We start from the raw sequence: 10,791 nt of genomic DNA, 5'->3' as shown, positions 1-10,791 counted from the left end.
TCCTTAGAAGAAAAATACTTTAGGGGCCCCTGGGTGGCTCAGTCGGTTAAGCGTCCGGCTTCGGCTCAGGTCATGATCTCACGGTCTGTGGGTTCAAGCCCCGCGTCGGGCTCTGTGCTGACAGCACAGAGCCTGGAGCCTGCTTCGGATTCTGTGTCTCCCTCTCTCTCTGCCCCTCCCCTGCTCATGCTCTGCCTCTCTCTGTCTCAAAAATAAAATAAAAACATAAAAAAAAAAAAAAAAAAGAAGAAAAATACTTTGTCTTGAGAGCAGAGAAAAACCTCATGGTGTCTGTGATGATTTTGTGCTGTGTCATCTTGGCTAAGCTGGACCTTGGATTCCCAGAGTCCCCTTCCCTATATGGCTCTGGGGAGAACTGGCTGAAAGAAAGTGGTGCATGTTACAAGGTGAAAATGAACCAACGGCTTTTATGCTCAGGTTGGCAGAGCTGGACGCAGTGAGGGGCAGCGGGAGCTGCCAGCAGGTTCCAGCTCGTGCCTGTCCTCCCCTCCACATCTAGCTCTTATGTCCTCCGGCCGGCTGTGAAGACAAGAGCAGGCCCAGGCCCACCACAGGTGCAGCGGCAGTGGTCTTCTGGGATTCTCCACCGATTCCCCTTTACTCCTGACTCTAGCCCCTAGAGGTGTCTGGCTTTCTAGAGTGCCCCGTGAGCCCCGACTGTTCACCAATGCCAGTGCATCAGGAAGGCTGGTTAGTGACACTTCCTCAATCTTTCACTGCTCACCCCAGCTGTGTAATGTTTATGTCCTATAAGAAATCCCTCCATCGATAATACTCATTGTGGTTCTGCTTCCTGCTCAAACCCTGCCTGAGGCAGATACTGCTAAGGGGATGTTGTGTGGCCCATTTGGAAGTACTCCCCATAAATATCCCCACAGTAAACATGATCGCTGGGAGTTTCTTTCAGAGAGTGGAGGACATGAGCAAACCTGGATTGGATGCTGGGCTCGAAGAGCCCTAAGGTCAAGGAGAGGATTGATGTCACTGGCCTGCCAGTCTATCCCATAGTCCCCTGGAACTGCCATGTTCAGTTCAGAACCCGCTACCACATGGGGTCAGTCGGTGCTTAAAAAAATAGCTGTTGTGGGGAGTCTGGTGGCTCAGTTGGTTAAGCCTCCGACTTTGGCTCAAGTCACCATCTCCCGGTTTGTGAGTTCAAGTCTCCCCTCGGGCTCTGTGCTGACAGCTCAGAGCCTGGAGCCTGCTTCAGAGTCTGTGTCTCCTCTCTCTGCTCCTCTCCCTCTCTCTCTCTCTCTCTCTCTCTCTCTCTCTCTCTCTCACACACACACACACACACACACACAAATAAATAAACATTAAAAAGAAAAAAAAATTTAAAGTAGCTGTTGTGACTAGAATACTGAATTTTTAAGTTTTAATTAATTAAAATTAAAGTTAAACTTAAAATCTGGTAACTTGAATGTGTTATTGGAAAACTTTCAAGTATGGTTCAGAACAACTTGAGTATGTGAATCTACATTTTCAACTCTAAATTTTATGAAACCTGAATACATATTCATTATTTCTGCTGAACGTTTATAGTTCAAAATCAAGCTAGGCTGTGAGTGTAAAACACACAATAGATTTTTCAAGGCCTAGCACAAAAAAATCGTAAAATACTTCTTGAAAAAAATTTTAATAGAAATCCCATGTTGGAGTACTATTTTGGATTAAATAAAATACATTGGTAAAATTTCATCTGTTTCTTTTTAACTTTTTTTTAAATGTGGCTATAAGAAAATATAAAATGATGTATGCAGATTATATATTTCTGTTGGACAGTGCTGCTCTAGAACTCAAGGCACCCCCGTGACTGAGATGACTTATCTGTTATTTGTATATCGATTTGTTAGGGAAAGGGACTGAATTACTCCCTGGAAATGTGGCTGGAATTCATCTGACATGTTAAAGAGGCCCGGTAACTCTGATTCTCCTGGGCCATCCAGTTTAAATCAGACATTGTCTTTACACTGTGAGAAATTAAAAAAAAAATTTTTTTTTTAACAGTTATTCATTTTGAGAGAACGACAGAGTGCGAGCAGGGTTAGGGTCAAAGAGAGAGGGAGACACGGAATCCGAAGCAGGCTCCAGGATCTGAGCTTTCAGCACAGAGCCTGACGCAAGGCTTGAACTCGTGAACTACAAGATCATTCAACCTGAGCCGAAGTCAGACACTTAACTGACTCAGCCACCGAGGGTCCCCTATGCTATGAGGAATTTTTTTGCTGAATCCATGACACGAATGAGAGACAAGAATATAAGCTAAGAAATATATTTCACAATGGAGGCAAAGATGGTTATCAGTCGATCTCACTGTTTCCTAGGAGAAATTTTGTTGGGAGAATTTAGATCTCCATATTCATTGCTATTTAGGACAGTTTGTGTTTCGGGCAGTTTTGTAGTTGGGCCTGAGATTGATCAGGCCTCCAGGGAATCTCAGAATTCTGGGTGTAAAAAGCCTTTCTTTGTTGAAAAGAAAAAGAGGCTCAGGACATTTTTATAAATGCTGACATTAAGTAACCACAAATTATATGCAAATAGAATTCCTCCGGGCATGCAATATTGACTACAGTTAAAACAACTTTGGTAATATCACTACCTTAATTGGTACTTGCAAGGGTCAAACTGAGGTACTTATGAATAAGAACACAGCTGGGGTGAACTTCTAAAACTTTCTGCAGTAATCAACAAAAATTCTTCTTTTGTCCCATCTGGCACAGAGCCCTACATGGGGTGGGAACTGGAGGGATAAGGGGTAAGGGGTGAGTGGCCAGGGGTAGGCTCTACTCTCTGCTTGAGTTTTTAATACTGTCACTGGCAAATCAGTCACGAATGGGAAAAGCTCTGTTCTTATGGTCTAAGTGGAAGCACAATAAATATAAGCCAGAGGGAAAATTTAGAGGAAAGGAAATTATCACACTTAGAAGTAGGCTAGGTGTTCCCTGACATCACTAATCATCCATTTGGCCTCCTTATTCTTTTCATGAAAAGAAACTGTGAATAAGAGCGAACTAGGACTTGACCATCAGACTGAGGGAAGAGCCACTTATGATGAATGGTAGCTCTCTGCAGAAAGTGCTTTATGTTACAATTTTAAACTTACTTCGCTGAGGATTTCTAGCACACAACATACGTTTTATCCGTGTGCTTCAGCCTTTTTTGCTCCTCAATTCACCTGGCCCTTTGGGGGTAACAGAGGTCACTCTGGGAAATAGATTATTGACTCGTACTAAAATATTACTACCAGAAATGGGCAGACTGGGTCGGTTCCAGTGAGATAAAATTGGTGTGAATCCTCGTCACTAGGAAGAGTTTTCACAAACACAAAATTTAAACCATGTTAATGGGTTCCCCCAACGCTAACAAACAAATGCATTCAGCAAAGCAATTGTTTTCTTCGATCCACCATACTTCTTTGCAAGCTATGACCTTTCTTTCTTCTGGATAATAGGTAAGTCTACCAACAAAGGCACTGTGTATCCTTCAGGAGTCAGAGGCCTGGAAAGGCTGGCCGGGGCATTGGCATTTAGCTGTAGACAATGCAAAGTTTTGGCAGAGGAAGAAGAACTGGGAACTGATTCTGTGGCCCCATGTCCTGACGCTTAGCTCCTTCCGCGTGGGGTAGTTTTCAACTGTGCACATACCTTTGTAGCCTCACTCAGGAACAGTGAGTCTGCGAACATCTCCTGGTCTCCAAAATGAAGTGTGTGCAACTCTGGGCATACAAGAGGAAAATGTGGGTTTCCTTTCTATTTTTATCTCATCCCTTTTTATCTATTTTTTTTTTTTTTTTGCATATGTCTTATACCATACCTAACATAGTAGTAAAGATTTACAAGCCCTTCTCCATGCTTATGATGTCCTAAAAGCTCTGAAATCCAGAAGTTATTTTGTAATTCATTTGGTGACTCAGCCTGGACCGACCTGAATTGATATGTGGCTATTTATAGCTTTTATTTAGCACAATGAGTGTGAGTCATCTGAAAAATCAGACATTCTCTGCTGAAGTCTTGATGTGCTCTCTTGCGGGGCGTGCCCTAGACCCTCCATCGGGAGCGTTGCATAACGTATGGTGTGTGTACTTTGTTACCTTGCCAAGATCGCAACAGTTCAGAGTCACAGTTCGTTCTGAGGATTTTGGGTGAGGATTTGGGACCCATAGTTGTGCATAATCTATAGGTGAATAAATATACTTAAGTTGAGGGTTTAGGCTCAAAAGTTTTTTCCACTTGTGATCAAAGGATCTTAGGGTCCACTGCACCAGGCCATAGTCACTCTGACATTGACCTCATCAGGATGTGGGCCTCCTAACTCCTGGGGCAGGTCAGGACAGGTTCCACATGTGGAGATTTTTTACTGAACTCTCTTGATTGCCACCTTAGGTTAAAGACAGGTAGGGAGAAGGACAGATGTGAGGTGCAAACCAAAGACAAAAAGAGTGAAAGGTTCTATGTACCTTTGTAAGAAAAGTGTCATGGCCTGGAGCCTGATTAGACATTTCTTAGGTTGGGCAACTCATGGTGCAATTCTAGAAATTAATATTTATTTTTTAGCCATGTAAAATGTTTTTTTTTTTTATAATAAAAATTTTTTAAATCATGTTTTAGGGTGCCTGGCTGGCTCAGTCAGTAGAGTATGTGACTGTTGATCTCAGGGTCCTGAGTTCGAGCCAAGTTGGGGATAGAGCTTACTTAAATTTTTTTTTAATTCTTTTTCCTTAAATTTTCTTAATGTTTATTTATTTTTGAGAGAGAGAGAGAGGGAGGGAGAGAGGGGAAGGGCCAGAGAGAGAGGGAGACACAAAATCTGAAGCAGGTTCCAGGCTCCGAGCTGTCAGCACAGAACCTGATGCAGGGCTTGAACTCACGAACCGTGAGATCATGACCTGAGCCGAAGTCGGAGGCTTAACCGACTGAGCCACCCAGGCACCCCTAAAGAAATTTTTTTTATGGGGCACCTGGGTGGCTCAGTCGGTTAAGTGTTGGCTCTTGGTTTCAGCTCAGGTCCCGATCTCATGGTTCGTGAGTTTGAGCTCCACGTGGCTTAGGATTCCCTCTCTTTCTTTCTGTCTCTCCCCTGCTTGCATTCTCTGTCTCTCTCTCTCTCTCTCTCTCTCACAAAATAGATAAATAAACTTAAAACAAATTTTTTAATAAATAAAAATCATGTTTTAAATAATGATTTTTGACAATTAATGGAGTTATTCATATATTGAATATGAGAAAGATGGAGACAGAAATGTAGGTCTGAAAATTATGAATTAAGGAAAGACTTCCAGTTTTTTAACTGACAGGATGTAATGATAAGATCACAATAACGAGAAGAATCAAATGATTGGAAACAGTGTGAGCAAGTGGTGCAGCATCTCCCAAACATTCTAGATGAGCTTCCCTCAGCTTTTTCATGAGTCATCACAATATTTCTTTTAGACTCAGCACCCCCAAAATTAACTTGGCGCAATTCAGAAGAGTTTTGCCAGGAAACTTTTGCATTTGCCATTATACCAAAGGTGCAAAGGTATAGCGTCGTCTCTGCTACGAGTCTTGGACGCCTGTCTGGGTATTTACTCCATCGTAGCAGAACGGCAAGTGCAGCGTTTGCTCCTCGAGTTTTTCGGTCGCCTCTAGGGACACCAAGTGTCACTCTGACTCCAGTAAGTAATGCCAGTGGCACAGGTAGATGGATCTGACAGGCGCGAGGACTAACAACGTCTCGGCCGCCTTTCTCCAATGAAGGCTATACATCAGTGCTCAGAATCTGCCGGAGCCGAAGAGGGTGACAGGGGAATAACATCCCTTTCTCTTCCATCGACAGGGGTAATAACTCCTCACTCCCTAGGGACAGATTGTAAAAGCCAATAGCCAGGAGCTGTGAAGCAGGGAGGGTGGAAGAATTGAAAATTAAAGAGGGAGTGGAAATTTTGCGTAAGGCTTTAGCGAGATGGAATAAACCATCAAACGTCAGTCTTTTAATTGCCTTGCTGTTGACACGGGGGGTTGTGAATGTTCGTTTGGGTTGCTTAATTATTTTAAGGTGATGATTAAACTCATGTCCGTTACATAAATGTGGGTTTATGCTTTATGTATATATTTTACTAGTGAGGGTTATAATATGCTGATACTTTTTAATACCTGGGTATTTTGAAGTCATTGTGGAAAGCCCGTGATAATATATTTTTAAAAGTCTATTGACGATGTATTTTAAAATATCTCTATGAAGAAGGATGCCCAGTGCATTAGTGCTCAAAATGTTTAATCTGATGTCTTTATTTCCACCTGCATACCTGGGTATTTATTGCAGCGGAACATGAGGGTATTCAGTTTATGGGTATCACATACAATATTTTTCAACAGTTAAGAATTTCTATTTTCGAGTAGCCTTCAAAATGACTTCAATGCCGTGTGGGCATAGTCTTCTAAAGGCAACCAGTGATAAACAGATAGCTCGTAAGGTCTGTAGTTTTGACGAGAGCTTCACATTCACAGCCCCACACAAATAAATGAGTTTTGGGGGGCCCAAATGTTGCTCTGAATGAAATGTAGCACAAGAAAAGATGTAACTTTTTAGAAAATTATGCCACCTGGAAACAGATGCCTTTGAATGCCCCCTGCTTTAGAGGAAACTCCCTTATTTAGTTTTTAAACTAGGACTGGTGTTTAGTTAAATCTCCTGCGGACTCAGTTCACTGAAGGTGACAGAAGTACTCACTCGAGCTCAATGAGAACTAGACGCGACAGTAAATTTTTCAGGCAGCGACAGGAGATCTTGTTATAGGAGTCAGAACGGGGGTCAGGGCAGAGCCTGTTGATGATTGAGGAAAAGAGAAGTAAATTCATTCTGCTTCAGGCACTTTGTCAAGTGCCAGTAGCTTACCATTGAGAACTAGTCACCCGTTCTAGTCTTATGGCCCTAGAGGTCACTCATTTGATATAAATCATAGCACCGCGTAGGCGCAGCAACCTATTGCCACTGGGGATGGAATAAAACAGAGGAACGCTGCTTTCGGAATGAAAACGACTGTGAATATCCCACCACATGTTGCTGTTTAATGCAATATGTGGTTAGATATTGATCTGCCGGATCAAGTCATTAAAATGTGCAGTTTTTGTTTATTGGAATGAAGCAATTAAATGGTTCAGTTATGCCAGACCTTACCTTTTCTGATGAAAACTATTGATTTCTTGCCACAGCTTTATAAGCGACAATGTTTTTGATTACTCTTGACAAACCTCCTTGGAGTGTTAATTAAAATTGTACCAGATGAGCAGGTGTGGGAGATCATTAGATCGCCCGGATCACACGTCTACACTTCATATTCTGCACCCTTGCATAATGAATAGGGCACAAGAGGGGAAAAACAATATCTTCATCAGCAGAATTAGCATCTTCACTTTTTAAAAAACTAGGTGACATTCCATGTTATCGTACAGATGCTTTGGAATTATTGGCTCCCTCCTACCACTACATTTGATCAAAATTTGCTTTTTATGTTTTGCTTTAATTTTTTCAGTATCTAATGAGTTGCTGTTTTTGTTTCCGAGGTAGCAAATACTTAAACACATATTTATACAGAAAATCGAGGAATCAAATAAGGCTCTTCCACTGCTTATGCAGATGAAGTCATGAATATTAATATGATTCTATTTAACACTTTAAAAATCCCCTCAGTAAGATATCTTCAGCATGATTTTAAGAAATATTTTACTATTTGTTTTGGGGACCTGTATGAAATATGATTATTTAGGAATAGGCTCTCTTGAAGACTACCTTTTATTAATTTATAATCGTGATTTCTCTTGAAGCTATTATAAGATTGTTACCTTTTAAAAATTAAAAATACTCAGTGATGATTTATAAAATGGAGGCAAATGATATGCATGTTTTTTAGAAACGAATGATCTTCACATTAAAGCTATTTGTTACAAAGCTTGATTTAATTATTATTTCATCAATTCTAGGCATTGACGTGGAGTTTTTCATTTTTGTTATAATGCACAGAATTTAAGTCATTGAAATTAGACTTAAAATACTCTGTGATCTGGTGTCTATATATAGCAAGGCAGCTTGTATGTCTCAGATTCATAGGCCCTGAAAAGAACTTTAAGAGGTCATCTAATCCAATCCCCTGCTGCCAAAGTAGCTGTTTAAAAATGCACTATTTTTCATTAGTCTGGAATTTTAAAAAGGATTAATGAATTTATAAATGTATTATTTAAAATGTTCTGATCATGTATATCTAACTGGAGCTAACTGTTAGAATTTGAAATGATGTGGGTTTTTTTTTCCTTTTAAATCTCAACTTCTATTAGTAGAATGTTTCAGGGTTTACAAAGTGCTTTGCTGTTTATATTTTTTTCATTTGATCAACAATGAAGTCTTATATCTCAGGAAAATGTTTTATATTTTTTTTCCATAAACCTTTGGCTCAGTTGGCTCAACTAATATAATAATATTTATATGCTCTAATTATTGGAAGCTAGGTTGGTATTTTACAGCCTCTGTTATGGGTAGATTCTGGGAAGAATAAATAAACCCTAAGAATTCTGGGAAGAATAATAAACCCTAAGCTATTCCTTGTATTTTATAGATGGAGGGAAATATGAAGTTCAGATAAGAGCTTCAATACAGTTTGTTAATACTAAAAATTAATCGGCTATTTCTAACAAGTCCCACAAATAGTAACTGTATTCTACCAAGCATTTAAGCAAAATATTGTAAATAATAAGCATAGAATAACTTTGAAGAATCTTGGAATTCTAATATTAGAACATATATCTGTTTATCTGCATGATAAACCACCCCCAAACTTAGTGGTCTGAAACAAAGAAATTATTTTGTCCACAGATTTTCAACTTGGGTGGAGTTGGTTCAGCATTTGGGGCAACTGGCCAGAGAGTTAGAGGATCTGCTTTCAAGATGGCTTGCTCAGATGTTTTGTGAGTTGGTACTAGCTGTCATCTAGGAACTCAACTGGGACTGCATGGGCTTCTCCACGTGGGCTTCCCCATAGCCTGTTTAGATTACCTTCCAGCATGGTAGCTGGGTTCCAGGAGCAAGTGTCCTGACAGAATAAGGCAGAAGTACATTGCATTTAACAATTCTGGCCTTAGAAATCACATAGCATCACTTCTGCCGTGCTCTTGGTCATGACCAGTCATGAAGGTCTGCTTAGGTTCCAGCAGTTTGCTTTGGTTCCCTTGAAGGGAGCATCAGGGTCGGAGTGTCAAAAGGGCTTGTGGAATGAGAGATATGGTCGGTCATCTTTGGATGATACAATTTGCCACAGAAATCACTGGCTCAGTCTCTTTGTATAACATATATTGTTTTGAATGTGATTTAATTTGAGAGATAGAAGTGAATGGAAAATCAAATAGGATTCTGATAATTCATCTGTAGTTATTCTTTCAAAGAAAATGTTTTTAATTTATTTTATTTTAGAGAGAGGGAGTGCACACAAGTGGGGAAGGGGCAGAGAGAGGGAGAGAGAGACTTTTAAGCAGGCTACATGCTTGGCACAGAGCCTGACACGGAGCTCAATCCCATCACCCTGGAATCATGACGTGAGCTGAAATCAAGGGTCTGATGCTCAACTAACTAAGCCACCCAGGAGCCCCTGTAGTCATTCTTTAAATATGCTTAAAGTTGCATTTTATTTCAGAAGGATATAAACAAAGATCATTTTTAATGAGATAATGAGCACGAAAGCACTTTGAAATCTATAAACCTGTAACGCAAGACACAATGGGAAATAAAAACCATGGATTAAAAAATAATAATAACAAATAATAATTATTTAGTCAATATCTGACTCACCATTCTTTGAAAATCAGTTAAGTTCTGATGAAAAGGGGCCTCCTTGTTTCAGAAAATTCTGCCTATTTGGTCAGTTTTCATTGCTGCTGTTGGATATTGTTTCAGTAGAAACAGTGTCATTTGCTGGGTAATCATGTTCGATGTTTGCTGAAAGCTGAGGTTGTTGTGTTGTGGAATTATGTATATGGGAACCTTTAAGTCTTTCCTTCATTCAGTGACTACTTGAAGATTTTTTCTTAGAGTTACTTTCACTGTACACAATTATGCAAGTATACACTTCATTTAACGGAAGTAAGACATTTCTCTGGCATCTTTTCTTTTGAACTATGGAATAGGGTTCCTTTGTTTAGTTGGTAATCATGGAAAGAATTAGGAGGTAGAGGCAATTTTTAGAAGCTATTGGAAGGTTTATCTTGCTCTTGGTGCATAATTAATCCATAAGTGGAATTTAGAATGTTTGGTATAAATTGTTCAATAGAACATAGCGATGTCTGTCCAAAAAAGAACATATTTAGCCATTTATTAATGTATTTTTAACAACACTGTTGTGGGTTCTTATTTGCAAATATAACAACCTCACGTAATCAACTTTTCAGAATAAATATTTTTAAAATTTTTCCAGTGTTTATTTATTTTTGAGAGACAGACAGAGTATAAGTGGGGGAGGAGCAGAGAGAGAGACAGACAGACAGACAGAATCCGAAGCAGGCTCCTGTGAGTTGGTACCAGCTCTTCAGCAAAGAGCCTGACTTGGGGCTCGAACTCAGGAACCCAAGATCAAGACCTGAGCCGAAGTCAGACACTTAACCGACTGAGCCACCCAGGTACCCCAGAATAGGTATTTTAATGATAATTTTCCAACCACCATGTGTTGAAACACATTACATTGTGGTAAGTAACTTTGCATGCATTTTGTCCTTTAATTGTCCTATAATGATGTATTGTATCCCCATTTTA

General features: G+C 40.0%; 1 long non-coding RNA gene across 1 annotated transcript; it reads left to right on the top strand.

Moving 5' to 3' along the window:
- Window positions 1-1,422: 1,422 nt before the first annotated feature.
- Window positions 1,423-10,376, top strand: LOC131495237 (uncharacterized). Its single transcript, XR_009253848.1, has 2 exons — window positions 1,423-4,162; window positions 8,866-10,376. It is a non-coding gene; the product is annotated as an uncharacterized LOC131495237 (long non-coding RNA).
- The last annotated feature ends 415 nt before the right edge of the window (window positions 10,377-10,791 follow it).

This window comes from Neofelis nebulosa, chromosome 15 (assembly GCF_028018385.1).
Source record: "Neofelis nebulosa isolate mNeoNeb1 chromosome 15, mNeoNeb1.pri, whole genome shotgun sequence".
Lineage (NCBI taxonomy): Eukaryota > Metazoa > Chordata > Mammalia > Carnivora > Felidae > Neofelis > Neofelis nebulosa.
The sequence above is the reverse complement of the archived record's forward strand: the minus strand, read 5'-3'. Positions and strand labels throughout refer to the sequence as shown.